This window comes from Equus quagga, chromosome 3 (assembly GCF_021613505.1).
Source record: "Equus quagga isolate Etosha38 chromosome 3, UCLA_HA_Equagga_1.0, whole genome shotgun sequence".
NCBI classification, from domain to species: Eukaryota; Metazoa; Chordata; class Mammalia; order Perissodactyla; family Equidae; genus Equus; species Equus quagga.
In genome coordinates this window covers 72,394,718-72,417,091 of record NC_060269.1, presented here as the reverse complement: position 1 = coordinate 72,417,091, position 22,374 = coordinate 72,394,718, and the positions used below count along the sequence as shown (strand labels likewise).

Sequence of the window (22,374 nt, the reverse complement as noted above, 5' to 3'; positions counted from 1 at the left end):
CCAGAAACAGTGTATGTGACTGCATTTGGTCCCATTATGGCCACTTGACGCTATTGTCTTTAGGTCCCTGTTAGCCACACAGAGTTCATCCTGTCCTCAGAGAGATTTTTTTTTAATTGTATTCCACAGTAGGAATCATACGCTATGTGGCCCTTTTAGAGTGGCTTCTTTAACTTAGCAATATGCATTTAAGTTCTCTCCAAGTATTTTCATGGTTCAATCTCTCTCTTTTTTTTTAAATCACTAAATAATATTCTGTCGTAAGAATGTACAACTAATTGCTTACCTATTCACTTATTTTTTTTTATTGTTATGATAGATTACAAGCTTGTGAGATTTCAGTTGTACATTTTTGTTAGTCATGTTGTGGGTACACCACTTCCCCCTTTGTGCCCTGCCCCCACCCCCCCTTTTCCCTGGTAACCACCGATCAGATCTCCTTGTCAATATACTAACTTCCACCTATGACTGGAGTCATATAGAGTTCGTCTTTCTCTGGCTGGCTTATTTTGCTTAACATAATACCCTCGAGGTCCATCCATGTTGCTACGAAGGGGCCAATTTTGTCTTTTTTTATGGCTGAGTAGTATTCCATTGTGTATATATACCATATCTTCTTTATCCAATCATCAGTTTCTGGGCATGTAGGTTGGTTCCACGTCTTGGCTATTGTAAATAATGCTGTGATGAACATAGGGGTGCGAGGGACTCTTGGGATTTCTGATTTCAGGTTCTTAGGATAGATGCCCAGTAATGGGATGGCTGGGTCATAGGGTATTTCTATTTTTAACTTTTTGAGAGATCTCCATACCGTTTTCCATAGTGGCTGTACCAGTTTGCATTCCCACCAACAGTGTATAGGGGTTCCTTTTTCTCCACAACCTCTCCAACATTTGTCGCTCTTGGTTTTGGATGTTTTTGCCAATCTAACAGGTGTAAGGTGATATCTTAGTATAGCTTTGATTTGCATTTCCCTGATGATTAGCGATGATGAACATCTTTTCATGTGTCTATTGGCCATATTCATATCTTCTTTTGAGAAATGTCTGTTCATGTCCTCTGCCCATTTTTTGACCGGGTTGTTTGTTTTTTTGTTGTTAAGCCGTATGAGTTCTTTGTATATTATGGAGATTAACCCTTTGTCAGATAAGTGGCTTGTAAATATTTTTTCCCAATTAGTGAGCTGTTTTTTTGTTTCAATCCTGTTTTCCCTTGTCTTAAAGAAGCTCTTTAGTCTGATGAAGTCCCATTTGTTTATTCTTTCTATTGTTTCCCTCAAATGAGGAGTTATAGTGTCCAAAAAGATTCTTTTGAAACTGATGTCAAAGAGTGTACTGCCTATATTCTCTTCCAGAAGACTTATTGTTTCAGGCCTAATCTTTAGGTCTTTGATCCATTTTGAGTTTATTTTGGTGTGTGGTGAAAAAGAATGGTCAATTTTCATTATTTTACATGTGGCTTTCCAGTTTTCCCAGCACCATTTGTTGAAGAGACTTTCTTTTCTCCATTGTAGGCCCTCTACTCCTTTGTCGAAGATAAGCTGTCCATAGATGTGTGGTTTTATCTCTGGGCTTTCAATTCTGTCCCATTGATCTGTGCACCTGTTTTTGTACCAGTACCATGCTGTTTTGATTACTGTAGCTTTGTAGTATGTTTTCAAATCGGGGATTGTGATTCCGCCAGCTTTGTTTTTCTTGCTCAGGATTGCTTTAGCGATTCACGGTCTTTTGTTGCCCCATTTGAATTTTAGGATTGTTTGTTCAATTTCTGTGAAGAATGTTCTTGGGATTCTGATTGGGATAGCATTGAATCTGTAGATTGCTTTAGGTAGTATGGACATTTTAACTATGTTTATTCTTCCAATCCATGTGCATGGAATGTCTTTCCATCTCTTTATGTCGTCGTCAATTTCTTTCAAGAAAGTCTTGTAGTTTTCATTGTATAGATCCTTCACTTCCTTGGTTAAGTTTATCCCAAGGTATTTTATTCTTTTCGTTGTGATTGTGAATGGGATTGAGTTCTTGAGTTTTTATCTGTTGGTTCATTGTTAGTGTATAGAAATGCTACTGATTTATGTATGTTGATTTTGTACCCTGCTACTTTGCTGTAGTTGTTGATTATTTCTAATAGTTTTTCTATGGATTCTTTGGGGTTTTCTATATATAAGATCATGTCGTCTGCAAACAGCAAGAGTTTTACTTCTTCATTACCTATTTGGATTCCTTTTATTTCTTTTTCCTGCTGAATTGCTCTGGCCAACGCCTCCAGTACTATGTTGAATAGGAGTGGTGAAAGTGGGCACCCTTGTCTTGTTCCTGTCCTCAGAGGGATGGCTTTCAGTTTTTGTGCATTGAGTATGATGTTGGCTGTGGGTCTGTCATATATGGCCTTTATTATGTTGAGGTACTTTCCTTCTATACCCATTTTATTGAGGGTTTTTATCATAAATGGGTGTTGGATCTTGTCGAATGCTTTCTCTGCATCTATTGAGATGATCATGTGGTTTTTGTTCTTCATTTTGTTGATGTAGTGTATCACGTTGATTGATTTGCAGATGTTGAACCATCCCTGTGTCCCTGGTATAAATCCCCCTTGATCATGGTGTATAATCTTTTTGATGTATTGCTGTATTCAGTTTGCCAAAATCTTGTTGAGGTTTTTTGCATCTATGTTCATCAGTGATATCGGCCTGTAGTTCTCCTTCTTTGCGTTGTCCTTGTCAGGTTTGGGGATCAGAGTGATTTTGGCTTCATAGAATGTGTTAGGGAGTACTCTATCTTTCTCAATTTTCTGGAACAGTTTGAGAAGAATAGGTATTAAGTCTTCTTTGAATGTTTGGTAGAATTCTCCAGAGAAGCCGTCTGATCCTGGACTCTTATTTTTGGGGAGGTTTTTAATTACCATTTCTAATTCCTTACTTGTGATTGGCCTATTCAGATTCTCCATTTCTTCCTGATTCAGTTTGGGGAGATTATATGAGTCTAGGAATTTGTCCATTTCTTCCAGGTTGTTCAATTTGTTGGTGTATAGTTTTTCATAGTATTCTCTTATGATCCCTTGTATTTCATTGGTATCTGTTGTGATTTCTCCTGTCTCATTCCTAATTTTATTTATTTGCGATTTCTCTCTTCTTTTCTTGGTGAGTCTGGCTAAAGGTTTGTCGATTTTGTTAATTTTTTTCGAAGAACCAACTCTTTGTTTCATTGATCCTTTCTATTGTCTTTTTTGTTTCAATATCATTTATTTCTGCTCTTATTTTTATTATTTCCCTCCTTCTACTGACTCTGGGCTTTGTTTGTTCTTCTTTTTCTAGTTCTGTTAGGTGTCATTTGAGGTTGCTTATGAGAGCTTTTTCTTGTTTAGTGAGGTGAGCCTGTATTGCAATGAATTTCCCTGTTAGGACTGCCTTTGCTGCATCCCAAATGATTTGGTATGTCTTGTTCTCATTTTCATTTGTCTCCAGATAATATTTGATTTCTTCTTTAATTTCTTCAATGATCCATTGTTTGTTCAGAAGTGTGTTGTTTACTCTCCACATTTTTGCACCTTTCTCTGCTTTTTTCTTGTAGTTGATTTCTAGTTTCATAACATTATGATCAGAAAATATGCTTGATATTATTTCAACTCTCTTGTATTTATTGATGTTTGCTTTGTTTCCCAAAATATCGTCAATCCTTGAGAATGTTCCATGTGTACTTGAGAAGAATGTGTATCCTGCTGTTTTTGGATGAAGTGTTCTATATATATCTATTAAGTCCATCTCGTCTAATTTTTCATTTAATTCTGTAATTTCCCTGTTGATTCTCTGTCTGGATGATCTATCTATTGGTGTTAATGGTGTGTTGAGGTCCCCTACTATTATTGTATTGTTGTTGATGTCTTCTTTTAGTTCAGTTAAGAGTTGCTTTACAAATTTTGGTGCTCCTGTGTTGGGTGCGTATATATTTATAAGTGGTATGTCTTCTTGGTGGAGAGTCCCTTTTATCATTATATACTGTCCCTCTTTGTCTTTCTTTATCTGTTTTGCTTTGAAGTCTACCTTGTCTGATATTAGTATAGAGACACCTGCTTTCTTTTGTTCATTATTAGCTTGGAGTATTGTCTTCCATCCCTTCACTCTGAGTCTGTGTTTGTCTTTGGGGCTGAGGTGTGTTTCCTGGAGGTAGCATATTGTTGGGTCTTGTTCTTTGATCCATCCTGCTACTCTGTGTCTTTTGATTGGGGAGTTCAATCCATTTACATTTAGAGTGATTATTGAGATGTGGGGGCCTACCACTACCATTTTATGTCTTTTTTTCTGGTTTTCTTCAATTTCCTTTGTTTCTAGTCCCATGGTTTAATCTGCTCTGATGAAGAGCTGCTACTCTCTGTTGTTGTCCTTCAACTTATCTCCTCTACTCTTGGTTTTGTAGCCCCTTTCCTTTTTTTGATTTTTCAGGAATGAGGGTTTTCCTGAGGATTTCCTGAAGAGGAGGTTTTGTGGCAATGAACTCCCTTAATTTTTGTTTATCTGGGAAAGTTTTTATTTCTCCATCGCATTTGAAGCATATTTTCGCTGTGTAGAGAATTCTCGGCTGTAGGTTTTTGTCCTTCAGATTTTTAAATATATCATTCCACTCTCTTCTAGCCTGTAAAGTTTCTGCTGAGAAATATGCTGATAGCCTGATGGGGGTTCCTTTGTAGGTTAGTTTCTTTTGCTTGGCTGTCCTTAGTATTTTCTCCTTGTCGTTGACTTTTGCTAGCTTCACTACTATATGTGGTGGGGTTGGTCTTCTTGCATTGATAAAGTTTGGAGATCTATTGGCTTCTGTCACCTGAAGATCCATCTCCCTCACCAGATTTGGGAAGTTCTCAGCCATTATTTCTTTGAATAAGCTTTCTGCCCCTTTCTCCTTCCCTTCTCCCTCTAGTATTCCTATAATCCTTACGTTGCATCTCCTAATTGTGTCTGATAATTCTCAGAGAGTTTCTTCATTTCTTTTTAGTCTTACTTCTCTCTCCTCCTCTGCCTGCAGCATTTCTATATTGCCATCTTCCAAATTGCTAATTGTTTCCTCCATATTATTGGCCCTACTGTTCAGTGCATCTAGATTTTTCTTAATCTCCTCTATTGTGTTCTTCATTTCCAGTATTTCTGTTTGGTTCTTCTTTATTGTATCAAACTCTTTTGTGACATAGCTCCTGAACTCGTTTTGTTGTCTATCTGAATTCTCTCTTAACTCATTGAGTATTTTAATGATGGCTGTTTTGAAGTCATCATCGTTTAGGTTATATATCTCATTTTCTTTGGGATTGTTTTGTGTGTATTGGTTATTTTCCTTCTGTTCTGGAGATTTAATGTATTTTTTCATATTGCTTGATGTTGTTGATTTGTGCCTCCGCATAGAGATAGAGTTTAGTTGCTCCTTCCACTTGTTTCTGCTGCTGTGGTGGGGGGGCAGCTGTTTCTACTGCACCAACCAGGAACCCTATCCACAGTTGCTAACTGGGCCTGGGCCCCTCCTCGTAGTCACAGTGGTCCTTTGCATTCCCTCTTCTGTCATGGGGGCTGTCACAGGGGGCTTCAGGCTGCTGGTGCCTACTGTTGCAGCCCACCTAGACATGCTCCCTCCTTGGGGTCTGCAACGGTGTTATGGGCTTTTCCAGCGGCCAGGGGTAGGATCACTTATATTTCCCACTCCATCACTGTCGGCACCCACAAAATCTCACTTGTCCACTATGGGTTGCAGCAGAGCTATTGGCATTTTCTACAGTCTGTGGTTAGCTCACCTAGCTATGCTACTTTTGTCCCAGGGTCTTCCAGCCTTGTGGCTGCCGGATGGGTGCTCTCTACTAGTGCTGTGCAGAGGCTTTCCCTGAGGCTGCTGTGAGCCTGTAGGGTTTCCCCCTAGGCTACGGAGCTGGGTCGCTGGAACTCCACCCAGCCCCAGTCCTGTTCCCCAGGAACTCGGGGAGCCCTTTCCCTGTCTGGGGGATAGCCGGAGATCCTGATTTCAGTGGTAGCTGGTCAGCTGCTGCACTGCCTGATATTCTCCTCTCCAGGACCCTCCAGGTGTTGTGGATGCTGGGCATGGCCCCTCTGCTAATAGCAGACAGAGAGTTTTGTCTGCTGCCTGGGCAGAACTCTGGAGATTCCCCTCCAGGCCACAGGGCCTGCCTCTGGAGCTCCCCCCAGCCCCAGTCCTCTCCGAGATCTCCAGCAATCCCTTGCCCCACGGGGCAGGCAACAGCAGCTGGGGGTCACCTCACCCTCTGGGATTCTCTCCGGGACTTTCCTGGAGTTGTGAATGCTGGGAGTGGCCCCTCCGCTAATGGCAGACAGAGAGTTTTGTCTGCTGCCCAGGCAGAACTCTGGAGTTTGCCCTCTGGGCCGTGGAGCCGGCCTCTGGAGCTTCACCCAGCCCCAGTCCTCTCTGAGTTCTCCGGCAATCCCTTTCCCCACCGTGCAGGCAGTGGCAGCTGGGGGACCTCCGTACCCTCAGTGATTCTCTCTGGGACCCTCCGGGTGCTGTGAACACTAGGCGGGATCTCCCTGCCAATGGCGGTGAGAGACTCTCCCCATGGGCTCAAGTGTGTAACTCTAGAGTTTCCCTCTGCATTTAGGAGTAATTGCAGGGGTTTAGGTAGGGTTCTGGTCACCTGTTTCCACCGTCGCTCCTCTGTTGTGTGCTTGCTCCTGCTGTAGGTGTGTGTTGATCTTCTGGGGGCGTCCGTTGGAAGAAAGCTGCTTGCAGGTACTAGGCTGTTCGGTCAGGCTTGGAGAGTTTTCACCTATCTCCACATCCTCCCGGAGGGAAGTCCATCCGCCTTCCAATGTATAGTCGCGTGGTTCTCTCAGACGTCCTGAGATGCTGTCTGGATATCCTTTGTTAAGTGATGAGTGTCCAAATAATTGTAGACTCGAAGGGGGAGAGACAAAGAGGACTACTCACGGTGCCATCTTGGATCCTCCCCTACCTATTCACTTATTGAATGATATCTTGGTTGCTCCAAGTTTTGACAATTGTGAATAAGATGCCATAAACATGTGTGTGGATGTAAGTTTCAACCCTTTTGAATAATTACCTAGAAGTACAATTGCTGGATTGGATGGGATAATTATGTTTAGATTTGTAGAAACTGCCAACTGTTTTCTAAAGTAGATGTATGATTTTGCATTCCCACCAGCAATGAATGAGAGGTCCTATTGCTCCATATCATCACCAGCATTTCATGTGGTCAGGGTTTGAGATCTTAGCATTACAATAGGTTTATATCATTATCTCACTCTTATTTAAATTAGCAATTCCCTTAATGACAAATTATCACAAGCATGTTTTCATTGCTTATCTGCCATGTAAATATTTTTTGGTCAGATCTTTTGCACACTTTTTTAACTGGGTTGTTTGTTTTTTTATTGTTGAGTTTTAAGAATTCTTGGCATATGAATTCAAGTTGTTTATCAGAAATGTGTTTGCAAGTACATTCTGCCAGTCTGTGGCTTGTACTTTCATTCTTTTAATAGTGCTTTTTACAGAATAGACATTTTCTTAATTTTAATTAAGTTCAACCTTTTTTTCTTTCATGGATTGTGCTTTTGGTATTATATTTAAAAAAAAATCATTGTTAGGCACAAGACCACCTAGGTTTTCTCCTATGTAATGTCTAGAAGTATCATATTTTCATGTTTTATACCTACATAATGAATAAATTTGAGTTAATCTTTTATGAAAGTTGTTGGATTCTAGATTCCTTTTTTGCCCTATGGGTGTCGAGTTGTTACAGAACCATTTCTTGAAAGGACTATTCAATATTCATTGAAATGCTTTTGCTTCTTTGTCAAAAATTACTTGACTCTATTTGAGTATATCTATTTCTGTGTCTTCCATTCTATTTCATATATATCTATTTTTTCAAAAACATCACACTGTTTTGCTTATATAAACTGATAGTAAGACTTAAAGACAGATAGTTTCATTATACTGACTTTGTTTTCCTTCAGTATTGTGTTAGATATTCTGGGTGTTTTGTCTTTCCTAATAAACTTTAGAATCAATTTGTCAATTTTCATGGAGTAACTTACTTGGATATTGATTGATATTGCATTGAATCTATAGAGGAAGGTGGGAAGATTTTAACAATATTGAGTCTTTATATTAATGAACATACAATATCTCTCTGTCTAGATCATATTTCATTTATTCTCTTAGGCATGTATAGTTTTGTTGTTTATTGTTAGATTTATAGAGAATCACTTAACTTTTAGTATTAACATAAATGATGTTGTATTTTCAGTTTAAGATAGAAATTGTTCATTGTTGATATGTAGAAAAGTATTGATTTTGCATATTAATCTTGTATCCTGTAACCTTGCTACATCTGCTTCCAAGTTGATTTTTGTCTATTTTTAAAATTTTTCTATATAGACAAAAATGTCAACTGTAAAGAGAGTTTTCTTTCCTCCTTCCCAAAATTTGGATAGTTTGTATTTTCTTGTCTTGTGTTATTGAATTATCTAGAACTTATAAAGTGATGTTGAGTAAGAATGGTGAGTGGGAACTTCTCTGCCTTATATATGATCTTTGGGAGAAAACATGTATTTTTTCAAAATTAGGTATGATGTAAGTTGTAGGTGCTTTATAGATGGTCTTTATCAAAATGAGAAAGTAACCACTATTTCTAATTTTCTAACAGGTTTTTTTTTTCTTAATCATGAATGGATGATGGATTTTTTACAATGATTTTCTGCACCTAGTGATTGATTATATAACTTTTCTTTTATAGGATGTTGATGTGACAGATTATATAAAGTTATTTTTGAATATCGAAATGGACTTGCATATCTAGAATATCCTGCTTGGTTTAGGTATGTAATTTTTGTATACATTTTTAGACTTAATTTATTAATATATTGTTGAGATTTTTGAATCCATGATTAAGAGAAATGTTAATCTGTAACTTTCCATCCTGTAATGTGTTTCTCTGCTTATTTTATGAGGATAATACTGGCCTTATAGAAGAAGATAAAATGTGCTCCTTCTGCTTCTATTTTCTGGAGTTGATTGTAGAGAACTATTATTTTTTCTTAAATATTTGGTATAATTTATTAGTGAAACTATCTGGATGTGGTGCTTCTGTTTTGGGAGACCATTAATTATTGATTCTGTTTCTTTAACAGATGTAATCCTATTCATGATCACTTTTCCTTGGCATTAGCTTCAATAGGTTGTATCTTTCAATTATGGTCCATTTTATCCATGTTATCAGATTTCTGTGCAATGGAGTTTTTTTTGAAACTTTCTTTTATTATTCTTTAATATCCATGTAGTGAGTAGTGATGACTCCTATTTCATTTGTGATATTAGGAATGTTTCTTCTTCTTTTTTAAATTTTTTTCCTTGTTTAGCCTGGCTGGATTTTTTTAGTTTGATCTTTTCAAATATCTAGCTTTCCATTTCAGTGAACTTCTGCATATTTAATTCCATCCTATTTTCTTATTATTTCTTTTCTTCTGCTCACTTTGGATTTTATTTACTTTTCTTTCTCTGGTTTCCTAAGTTTGAAGCTTAAATTATTGATTTTAGATCTTTCTCCTTTTGTACCATGTGCATTTAATGCTATACATTTTTTATAAATACTAATTTTGCTGAATCATGCAGATTTTGATGTTATAGTTTCATTTCTTTATTTCAAAATATTTTAAAAATTTTCTTGATAATTTTTTGATCCATGAGTTATTTAAGAGTGTTTTGTTTAATTGTCAAAATGTTAGGGATTTTTCCAGCTCCCTTTTTTTGAGTGTGTTGATTTCTAGTTAATTTTATTATCAGAGATCATACTTTGTATGATTTCTAATATTTCAAATTTCTTAAGCATTTAGTTTGTGTAATAAAATAAAGTCTATCTCAATAAATGCTCCCAGAGAACTTCAGGCTACTGTATATCTGTTGTTGTTGGATGAAGAATGCTGTAAATGTCAATAAGATCCAGTTCATTAATGGTGCTGTTCAGTTCAACTATGCCCTTAATGATTTTCTGCTTTTTTAATCCATCAATAACTTACAGAGTTATGTTGAAATCTCCAAATATAATGGTGGATTCATCTATTTCTCCTTGTATTTCTATCAGTATTTGCCTCACATATTTTAATGTATTTTACACATATAGACATTAAAATTGTATCTCTTCTTGGAGAATTTATCCTGTTTATCTTTATGTGATTGCCCCCATTTATCACTGGTTTTCTTTCCTCTGAAGTCAGTTATGTAGGAACTTAATAGATCTACTCAGCTTTCTTTTGATTAGGATATTCCTGCCCCATGCACCACCTGCATTGCTATTCCCAGGTTATCTAAGAGTGCTGGCTGCACTGTGGCTAGGGGCTCTGGGTTCAAGGATGACACTTTTTCTGCCAAGGGCCAGGGATCTGGCAACTTGTATGCTGCCCCTACTGCTGGTAGAGCTGGTGTCTGGCGTGCCACCATGGGGGGCTGGGTCACTGGTTCTGCTGTAGTTCCTGAAGCCTCTGCTCACAGGTTTCACCTGCCACCACTGAGGGGTTAGCATGACACAGTTTGTAACATCTAATTAGTTTTAATCTATTTGTACTTATATTTAAATTGGGTTTATTGTTAAAATGTATAAATGTGTGTGTGTGTGTGTTTTATCTACTCTGACCCTATCTTTCTTTTAACTGGTGCATTTAGATCATTGGCATTTAAAGTGATTATTCCTGTAGTTGGATTAGTATCTACCACATTTGTAACTGTTTTCTATTCTTTGATGTTGTTTGACTTGTTTTGTGTAGCTTTTAATGCCTTTTCTAGTTTTAATTGAGCATTTTACCTTATTTCACTTTTTCTCTTCTCTTAGTGTATCAAACATACTTTCATAAAACATTGTTCCTTCAATTCCTCCCACCAATTTCTTATCTTGTTGTTGTCATCTATTTCACGTGTCCATAAGGTATAATCACTTAATAAATTTTTTACTATTATTATTTTGGACAAACTGGTACCTGTTAGATAAGTAGAGAATAAAAAAAGAAAGAGTTTTTGTCTTAATTTATTAATTGCCTAATATTCTTCCTTCCTTTATTCAAATCTACATCTCTGACCTATGGCAGGTCTTTCTCTCTAAGTAACAATTTTCTAACATTTCTTACAAGGCAAGTCTACAGTCAATAAGTTCCCTCAATTTTTGTTTGTTTGAGAAAATCTTTATTTCTCCTTCACTTTTAAATACAATTTTGCTGTATACAGAATTCTAAGTGAGTGTTTTTTTCCAACAGTTTAAATATTTAACTCTATTCTTATTTCTGAAGAGAAATCCAACTTAATTTTTTCCTTGCTCCTCTGTTTTTAAGGTCTTTTATCTCTTTTTGTCTTCTTTCTAGATTTTATCTTTATCCTTGATTTTTCAGAAGTTTGAGGGTGATATACCTAATATACAAAATTTCTTTTTGTATTTATACTGCTTGATGTTCTCTGATTCATATATATGACTTGTTGTCAGGCTTTAATGTTGGAAAATTCTCAACATTATTAAAATATTTCTTTCACTTCTTTGTCTCACTTTTATCATTCTGGTATTCTCATTATATATATATCTTATGATTTTTGTAATTCTCCCATAGTACTTGGGTATTCCCTTCTGTCTTTTTCCTTCTTTTTACTCTTTGCATTTAAGTTTTATAACTTTCTGTTGACATAGCCTCAAGCTCAGAGATTCCTTCCTAAGCTGTGTCTGGTCTACTGATAAGAGCATGATAAGCATTCTTTGTTTGTTTTACATGGTTCTGATTTTTAGCTTTTCCTTTTGAGTCTTTACTTGAGTTTCCATAACTTGGCCTATGTTACTCATCTTGAACGCCGCCACTTTTTTCCATTACAGCCTTTAGCATAATTTTACAGTAATTTTAAATTGTCAGTCTGATATTTCCAAAATTTTGGCATATTTATGTCTGTTTCTGGTACTTCCTTTTTCTCGCCAGGTTGTTTTTAGATTCTTCGAATGTCTTGCAATTTTTATTGAAATTTGGCTTGTTAGTTTCCCATGGTTGCTGTAATGAAGTACCACAAAATAAGTGGCTTAAACAACAAAAATTGTCTCAAAGTTCTTGAGGCTAGCTGTCTGAGATCAAGATGAAATAGAGTTGCTTCCTTCTTTGGGCTGTGAGGTAGAAACGTGTTCCATACATCTTTCCTAGCTTCTGGTGATTTACTAGAAATTTCTGGCTTTCCTTGGCTTGTAGAATAATAGCCTAGATGTCAGCCTTTATCTTAACATGACATTTTCTCTGTGTTTTTAATCTATATCCAAATTCCTCCTTTTTATAATAATACCATTAATATTGGATTAAGTCCCCACCCAACTTCAGTATGACATTATCACAATTTATGTAATTATATATGCAATAATCCTATTTTCAGATAAATTCACATTTTGAGATAGTATGGGATTAGGATTTCAACATATAACTTTTTACAGGACATAACTCAATCCGTAACATGAGGACATGAGGTATCAGGTAAAATGAATTGAGGTAAACAAGCCTTTAGTGTGAGGTTTATGTTTATCTGCGTATGAGGTAGGCTACGTTTGTTGTTTCCTGTAACTGTGGTTTCAGAGACTATAATTTCCTCTAGTGTCCTTGTTTTGTGTCCTCTGTTGGCTTTGGGTTCCCTAAAGATTTCTCCTTAAATAAGATCTATGACATGCAGGTCTTTCTGCTGTAATCTGCTCTTACACAAAAGACCTATTTCTGTGGTTGAATGATGTGGGGAAAAGGAACGTCTTCTAAGGTCCCATGATTATAGGCTTCTAAGGTCTGATGATAATAGGCTTAATCTTTTAACCAGCCTGTGTCCCTGGTCTGTGACCTTCACAAGTAATTCCTAGCTTTCTCCACCATCTAGATGAAGCAAGAAGGCTAGAAGGGATTAATGTAGGGTATTTCCATTCCCCTGGATTGATAAGGCTGTGGTAATATCTAAGTAGGTCAGGCTCTGATAAATAGTTTCCACTGAGAACAGGCCTTTGTTAAGGAAAGTGGTGAGCTCTGGGAATATTTCAAAGGGTTATATTTCTCCTCCCCCTTCCAGAAATGCATGGAAATTTGTCTTTAGTCTTCATATGGATTACATGATGGGACTTCTTGAATTAAAACTCATAAATGCATGGAGGTTTCCCTAAGGATTGGCCCCACCAGAGCTTTTATTTCTTAAGTTAGCCCATGAGAGTTTCCAGCAATATATCAATTCTACTTTAAGTTTTTCTACTGGTAGTGTCTCCAGCTTTTGGCTGCTGATCCTGGGCTTCTGCTCCGAGAAGTTGGAAGTCTCTTTATCCTGTGTGTCTCCAATTATCAAGGCAGCCACTTTTCCTGGGATTTGAATGCTCTGATGGATCTAAAGAGAGTGAGTTTCAGTTTCTTTAGCTTTTTCCTTATTGTGAGGAAGGAATGATTACCTCCAAGCTATTCACAAGTTTAACCAGAAACTGAAATTCTCAATAAATTATTTCTATGAATAAATGAATCACATTAATTATTATTGATATAATATATATCATTAGTTTTCACAGTCTTTTATGCTTTTCTCTATTATTTTGTTATTTCTTCTGTGCCATTGTATATTTCTCTTCTGTGATAATTTTTACCAAAATGAGACCAATGTGATGAAATTAGTTGTAAAAACCACTAACACTAACAAGATAACATTCTGACAATTTGAAGGTTCCTATGCTGCTAAATAGAAAGAATCCTGCCTGAAACTGACAAACCTGGGTTTCTGAGGAACCAAGAGGAAAAATATTTTCAGGCTTCTAGAGACAGGCACCAAAGCCAAGATTAATCAAAGTTCTGCTGTATATGACAATACTCATTTTCTCCTTACATGATCAACTGGAGATAATCAACACTGTGTTCCACTGAGCCTCATATTAAAAGCATTTTTGTAATTCTATAATTGAACCAAAGATTTGGAAATAGAAGTATCTAGACAAGTTAGGATATAAGAGGAGGGATAGCACTGTCCTCTAACTCAAGGTTTCACAAAATGGAAGCAGGGAACCCAGCATATCCCTCAACTTCTCTACACATGCTTGCAGGAGAAAACAACTTTAATATAGGTTGGTCTTTTTCATCTTCCCAAGAAACTCTTTCTCATTCACTTCACTGTCTCCATCCAGATAGGCTTCATCATTCATTTCCTATAGCTCTTCATCAGTGCGCTTTCCTCTAACTAGTTTGCCATGTGATTTAGTTATTTGAAAAAGATCTTCCGGGTTTTTATCATCATCAAAGACCTGAAAGCTATCAGGATTTCTTCTTTGGTGTCTTTCTTGGTCATCTTCTGAATCACCGTGGCTGAGAAGTCATTGAAGCTGATCTTCCCTATGCCTCCCTTGTTCACTTCAGGCATCATATTCTTTATCTCCTCCTTCCTGGGTACAGAGCCAAGTGTTCTCATGACCACCTTCAGTTCCTTCATGTCCATGATCCCACTTCCATAAGCATGGAAGAGGTCAAATGCTTCATGAACTTCTTGCTTCTTATCTTCAATGAGTTCAGGCTGAGGACCCACCGTTCTTTTCTGGTTTGCAAGGCCATGTTTGGCTTTTTTTCTCTTTTTTCCTTTTGTGTAACCCCAGGTTTTATTTCCTATGTGATTTTTAAATTTATTATTAATTGGGGTAAAATTGGTATATGCTATTATATAAGTTTCAGGTGTGCAAAACTCAACATCTGTATACACTACAAAATGATCTCCACCAAAATTCCAGTTACCTTCCATCACATTACAATTGACACCCTTTACCTGTTTCACCCACCTCCCAAACCCATTTTCCTCTAGAATCACCAAGCTGTATTCTGTAATTATGACTTTCTATTTGTGTTGTTTTGTTTTTAAAAGAAGTCTACAGATGTGTGAAGTCATATGATATTTGTCTTCTTATATATGATTTATTTTACTTAGCATAATACCCTCAAGGTCCATCCATGTGGTCACAAATGGCAAGATTTCATCCTTTTTAATGGCTGAGTAGCATTCTGTTGTGTCTATGTAAATATACTACATCTTCTTTATCCGTTCATCCATACATGAAGACTTCGGTTGTTTCTATATCTTGGCTGTTGTAAATAACGCTGCAATGAACATAGGAGTGCATATATCTTTTTGAGTTAGTGTTTTCATGTTTTTTGGTTAAATGCCCAGAATTGGGATGGCCAAATCATATGGTAGTTCTATTCTTAAATTTTTTGGATAAATCTCCATACTGTTTCCATAGTCGCTATACCAATTTACATTTCCACCAATAGTGCACAAGGGTTCCCTTTTCTCCACATCCTCTCCCACACTTGTCATGTCTTGTCTTTTTGATAATAGCCATTCTAACAAGTAGGAGGTGATGTCTCATTGTGGTTTTGATGTGCGTCTTCCTAATAGTGATGTTGAACCTCTTTTCATATGCCTCTTGTCCATCTGTATATCTTCTTCGAAAAAATGTCTATGTAGTTCCCCTACCCACTTTTTAATTGAACTATGTTTTTTTTGTTATTGGGTTTTATGAGTTCTTTATATAATTTGGATTTTAACCCCTGGTCAAAAATATGATTTGGAAATACCTTTTCCTATTCAGTAGGTTGCTTTTTCATTTTGATGACAGTTTCATTCACTGTGCAGAAGCTTTTTAGCTTGATGTAATTTCACTTGTTTATTTTTGCTTTTGTTTCCCATGTCTTTGAAGTCAGATTGACAAAATCATTACTAACAGCTATGCCAAAGAGTGTACAGCCTAGGTTTTTCCCTAGGAATTTAATAGTTTCAGGTCTTATGGTCAAGTCTTTACTTCATTTTGCGTTAATTTTTATATATGATGTAAGATAGTGGTCTTGTTTCATTCTTTTGCATGTGCCTGTCCAGTTTCCCCAACACTATTTATTGAAGATACTGTCCTTTCTCCTTTCTCTAAGTTCTTGGCTCATGTGTCATGATTAAATTGCCCATATGTGTGGGTTTATTTCTTGGCTCTTAATTCTCTTCCATTGATCTGTGTGTCTGTTTTCATGCCAATAACATACCGTTTGATTACTATAGCTATGTAATATATTTTGAATTCAAGGAGTATGATACCTCCAGCTTTGTTCTTTCTCAAGATTGTTTTGCCTATTAGGGGTATTTTGTGGTTCCAGACAAATTTTAGAATTATTTGTTCTGGTTCTGTGAAAATATCATTAAAATTTTGATAGGTAATGCTTTGGATAGTATGGACATTTTAACAATATTAATTATTTAAATCAATGAGCATGGAATATCTTTCCATTTATTTGTGCCTTGTTAAGTTTCTTTCATCATTGCCTTAAAGTTTTCAGTATATAGATCTTTAACCTCCTTTGTTAAATTTATCATTAGATATATTATTCTTTTTGATGCAGGTGTAAGTGGGATTGTTTTCTTATTTTCTCTTTCTTTTTGTTTGTTATTAGTGTATAGAAATGCAATAGATTTCTGTATCTTGATTTCGTATCTCGTAACTGTATTGAATTTATTTACTAAGTCTAATAGCGTTTTGGTGGACTCTATAGGGTTTTCTATACATAAGATCATGCCATCTTCAAATACTGACGTTTTTAATTCTTTCTTTTCTGATTTGGATGATTTCGATTTCTGTTTCTTGACTCATTGCTCTGCCTCGGACATCTAATTTCGTGTTGAATAATAGTGGTGAGAGTCACAATCTTTGTCTTGTTCCTGATCTTAGAAGAAAAACTTTTATCTTTTCACTAAGTGTAATGTTACTTGTGTTCTTGTGATATACAATCTTTATTATGCTGATATATGCTGTCTCTATATCCACTTTGTTGAGATTTTGTACCATGAATGGATGTTGCATTTTGTCAAATGATTTTTCTGCATCTATTGAGATGATCATATGATTTATTTTCTTCATTGTGTTAATGTGGTGTATTCCATTCATTAATCTATGGATATTGTACCATCTGTGTGTCCATGAACTAAATCTCAATTTATCATGTTGTATGACTTTTAATGTATTGTTAAGTTTGTTTTGCTAATATTTTGTTGAGGAGTTTTGCGTCTTTGTTCATCCAAGATATTGGCCTCTAATTTTCTTTGTTGTGGTATACTTGTCTAGTTTTGGTATTAGGGTAATGCTGGCCTTGTAAAATGAGTTTGGGAACCTTTACCACAATTCAATTTTTTTGAAGAATTAGAGAAGGGTAGGTAGTAAATCTTTGAATGTTTGGTGGAATTCACAGATGAAGACATTTGCTCCTGGACTTTTGTTTTTGAGGTTTTTAATTCCTGGGTCAGTCACCTTACTAGTAGTTGGTCTATTCATATTTTCTTTTTCTGCATGATTCAGTCTTGGAAGGTTGCTAATTTCTATGAATTTATCCATTTCTTCTAGGTTGTTCATCTTGTTGGCATGCAATTCAGTTTCTTATGATGTTTTCAGGTATAAGTTGTAATTTCTCTTTTATTTCTGATTTTTTTGAGCCTTTTTTTCTTGATGACGCTCACCAAAGATTCATCATTTTTTTTTCCCCAAAGAACCAGCGCTTAGTTTCATTGATCTTTTCTTTTTTTCTGTATTTTTCTTTTGGTTTTGACACATTATCTTTTATTTTGTATTTATTTATTTTTCGGATGTACAGTGTAATGTGTCTTGAATTCTGTGTAGATTATGTCATGCTCACCACCCAAAGACCAATTGCAATTCATCACCACACCCATGTGCCTAATCACCCCTTTCACCCTCCTCTGTCACCCCATCTCCTTTGATCCAGGCTCCATTGATATGTGTCTGTTTGTCACTGTTTTCCTCTTCTACTCATGAATGAGATCATATTGTACTTGACTTTCTCCCTCTGACTTATTTCATTTTGCATAATACCCTCAACTTCTGTCTATGACGACAGAAATAACCGGATTTCATCATTTCTTATGGCTTAGTAGTATTCCATTGTGTATATATAGCACATCCTCTTTACCATCTGTCCCTTGATGGGTACCTAGGTTGCTTCCAAGCCTTGGCTATTTTATTTATAATGCTATGATGAACATAGGGGTGCATATATCTTTATACCTTTGTGTTTTTAAGTTCTTTGGATAAATACCCAGTAGTGGAATAGCTGGATCATATGGTAGTTCTATTCTTAATTTTCTGAGGATACTCGATGGTGCAGCTTCTATAGAAAGCAGTCTATCTAAACGTTTCTGAATTTTGTTTATCTTTTCAAAGAACCAACTCTGGTTTTCATTGATTGTTTCTATTGATTTTTTAGTCTCTATTTCATTTATTTCTGCTGTGATTTTTATTATTTCCTCCCTTTTGCTGATTTTGGGCTTTGTTTGCTCTTCTCCACTTTCTTTAGGTGCACTGTGAGATTATTTGAGAATTTTTTTGTTTGTTGTGGTAGGCTTGAATTGCTATAAACGTCCCTTTTAGAACTGCTTTTGCTGTATTCTGTAGATTTTGGTAAGTCATATTTTCATTATCACTTGTCTCCAGGTTTTTTTTTTTTATTTCTCCTTTGATATCCTCATTGACTGAGTCACAGTTAGTAGCATTTTGTTTAATCTCCACATTTGCATGGCTTTTCTGACTTTCTTCCTGTAGTTAATTTCTAGTGTCATACCTTTGTGTTTAGAAAAGATGCTTCGTATTATTTTGATCTTCTTAAATTAATTGATACTTGTTTTGTGGCCTAATATGTGATCAATCCTGAAGAATGTTCCATGTGAATTTGCAAAGAGTGTATATTTTGTGGTTTTTGGATGGAATGTTCTCTGCAATCTCCTAAGTCCATCTAGTCTAATGTGTCATTTAAGGCCAATGTTTCTTTATTGATCTTCTTTTTGCATGATCTATCTATTGGTGTAAGTGGATTGTTAAAGTCTCCTACTATTATTGTGTTACTGTCTATTTCTCCTTTTATTTCTGTTAATAATTGCTTTATATATTTAGGTGCTCCTGTTTTGGGTGCATGGATATTTACAAGTGTTATATCCTCTTGTTGGATTGTTCCCTTTATCATTATGCAGTGCTCTTCTTTGCCTCTGGTGACAGCTTTTGTTTTAAAGTCTATTTTGTCTAATATAAATATTGCTACCCCACCTTTCTAGTCATTGCCATTTTCATGCAGTATCTTTTTCCATCCCTTCACTTTCAGTTTGTGAGTGTCTTTCACTCTGAAGTGAGTTTCTTGTATGCAGCATATATATGGGTCTTGTTTTGTTATCCAATCAGCCACCCCTTGCCTTTTGATTGGAGCATTTAGTCCATTGACATTTAAAGTTGCTATTGATAAATATGTATTTATTGCAATTTTGATACTTTTTTTTCTGCCTGTTTTCATAGTTCTTGTCTATTCCTTTCTTCTTCTCTTGCTCTCTTCCCATGTGGTTTGTTGGCTTTCTTTGGTAATATGTCTGATTTCCTTTCTCTTACTTACTTGTTTATTTATAATAAGTTTCTGGTTTCTGATTACCATGAGGTTCATATATAATATTCTACATATATAGCAATCCATATTGAGTAGATAATCTCTTTAGCGCCACTAGCTGCAAGGTCTAATAGCACACCTCTGTTCCAGTTTTCATTTTAATTGGGTATGTACCCAGTGTAGCTCATTCCTAGACTCAGGGCTTATGATTGCTGTAGGCTTCAGGCCTACAAGGATGTTGTCAGCTCTCTTAGGATTGCAGGTGAGTGGGGCTGGTCCCAGGCATGGGAGCACCCAATTGTTTCAGGCTGTGGAAGGTGAGGCCAATGTCCTTGTGGCCTTTTGTGAAGAATAGGTTTTCTACCACTGATATGCTCCACCCCCCCACAAGCCCACACACTGTCTCCTGGCCTATGCACACTACCTGACCCCTTGAAGAATACCCACTCACTCCACTTCAGAGGCCCTCACTTCTCCAATGCCCCCCACAGTTCACTTGGTCCTCACACAGGACTTACTCCACAGTGGTGGACACACTCACCTCTCTGTAGAGGATCCAGGAACCCAGTCTATGCAGACTAACAAGTAGCCTGAGGGCTTGCTGTTGGGTGGAGTAAGTCCCTATGGTAGGCTGCCTGCCCTGCCTGAGCAGGATTAAATCAGCACTCTACTGAGAGGGGAAGGCCCCTTTTCTAACAGGCCATGGGAATAACTCCAATGGTGTCTGCCAGCATCTGAGTCAGCACCCCTTACTAGGTGACAACAATGGCGACCACCAATGTCTCAGTCTTCAGGGAGGTCTCAACTCTCACTGAGATGTACCCAGATCCTACCAGGTGAGTCTCTTTTCACCAAAGGTTGGTGTACCTTTCTTTCTGGTGTTCATAGGTTTGCTCTCTGAGATGGGTGAATTTGTGTGTGGGCCCTCTTTTCAGCTTACATTTGATAGCTTTTATGGGGGTATTCCCTTTGCAGTTAACAGCCAGCGAAGCCAGATAGTATGAGACTCAGTTGTGCTGAGTCTGAAGGATGCATATAGTGGTAACATGCCCCTGCTAAGGACCCAACTTCTCCATGGAGGGCTGTGTACCTTAGGGTGGCTCCCAGCTAGCTAGCTGTGTAGCTTTGTGGGTTATGAAGGCAGTATTTTTCTCTCTAGAAGGAATTTATGGCTCTTATGCCACTGTCAGGACTCTACCTTGTTGTTGGAGTCCTTTTTATCCAGTTTCCAGTTCTCTGGGATAATTTTTCCAAGAATAGTTGTAACCTGGTTGTGTTCCTGGAATGAGATGAGTTCAGGGTCCCCCTACACTGTGAGCCTGATGAGATCATTGATCTTTTCTACTATCTTTTTAGTCTTTATGTTGTTTATTTCTGCTCTGACCTTTATTATTTCCTTTTTGCTATTAACTCTGGGATTCATTTCTTATTCTTGTTCTAGTTTCTTTAAGTGTAAAGTTAAATTGTTTATTTAATATTTCTCTCATTTCCTGAGGTAAGCCTGTATTGCTTTGAACTTTCCTCTTAGAACCAAGTTTGTACCAGCTCCACTGTCTCTGTTCCCTTTTTGGAGACATCATAAGGTTGTAGGTCTTCTTCCAAATCTGCAAAGCCAGGGTGGGTGCTGAGATCTTTCTATTTGTTTTCCTTAAGTCATTGGTGTGAAATATTCCAGATTATATCTCTTTTTTCAACATGTCTGAGTACAGCCAGCTGTTGATATGTGCTTGTGCATAATCTGCAGAAGCTTTACACTGCTGTCTGCATGGGCAGGTGGGACAGTGGCTGCAGGCTCTGCTGGACACATGGAGTGTTGGGAGCAGCCATGCACTGGTTGAGGGGGTCCACATATGCTGCATCCTATGAAGTTCATGGGTGGGCCTACTGGTGGAGTCCCCAGGGGGTTTAGTAGAAGTCACTGCCATTTGTTCAGTTCTGCACCCAGTTGCTGTAAGGTCGCTCCTTTTTCTTCTCTTTTCTTCTCCAGAGTAATGAACCATGCTGATCCTCTCAGTGTTTTGTTTGGCTGAGAAATAAGTGAGACTTTTTGTTAGTATCCTGCATAGCTGATGAAGTTAGGCACTAATTACCATCTCATTTTTCCCTGTGGGAGAAATCACAGAGTAAGGGATCTTTCTTGACATTGAACTGTGCTATCTTATGAAAGGGGTGATACAGGCAGTAAAAATGTTCCTTTCACTCTTGTCATGCACCTATTTTTACATTTATTTGCTCTAACACTGTGCCAGTATCTCTCCTCTGGTCCCCTGGACTCTCACAGTGGCATTGTCATCCATGGGAAGTTGTCAAAATCAGTGATTCTGTAGAGGGATGAGGAATGAAAACTCCTATTCTGCCATCTGTTTGACGCCATTCTCATATTCCATTTGTCTTTTTGCTTTCTTTGTCCTTAATGGAGACGGACTCCCTTATGGTGATGTTCTATGACTTCTATGTGACTATCTTCTTCTCTCTGCACTATGAGGTCATCATGAAGACAGGCAATTGCATCAAGATGGCCACTTACTCTTGGTTCAGTGGTGTTGTTACTGGAATCCTGAAAACAGACTCAGTACTTTCCTTGCTCCTCAAGGTATATAATCTGGTGCATCAATTCTTCTGCAAAATCCTCTAGTTACTTATACTTTCTTGCTCAAATGAGGTCTGAGCTGTTGCCATTGCCTCTTCCTTGAGCTTAGTCTGTTTTATCTCTATTTTCTCTTACATTTTTACATAGTCTATGCTGTCTGAAGATCCCATCTGCTAAAGGTCAGTCCAAAGCCTTCTCCACCTTTGTTTTTCACTTAGTCATCCTGAGTCTTTTCCCTTGTTGCTGCTGCGGTGACCTTATTAAGTCAGCAACATCTTTTCCCTCTCCACCTGCCAATATCTGTATTCTATACAGTAGTTCCCCCAACTCTGAA

At 37.2% G+C, this 22,374-nt stretch overlaps 1 pseudogene; it reads right to left on the bottom strand.

Moving 5' to 3' along the window:
- Positions 1-14,100: 14,100 nt before the first annotated feature.
- Positions 14,101-21,450, bottom strand: LOC124236776 (centrin-1-like; annotated as a pseudogene).
- Between the last annotated feature and the right edge of the window lie 924 nt (positions 21,451-22,374).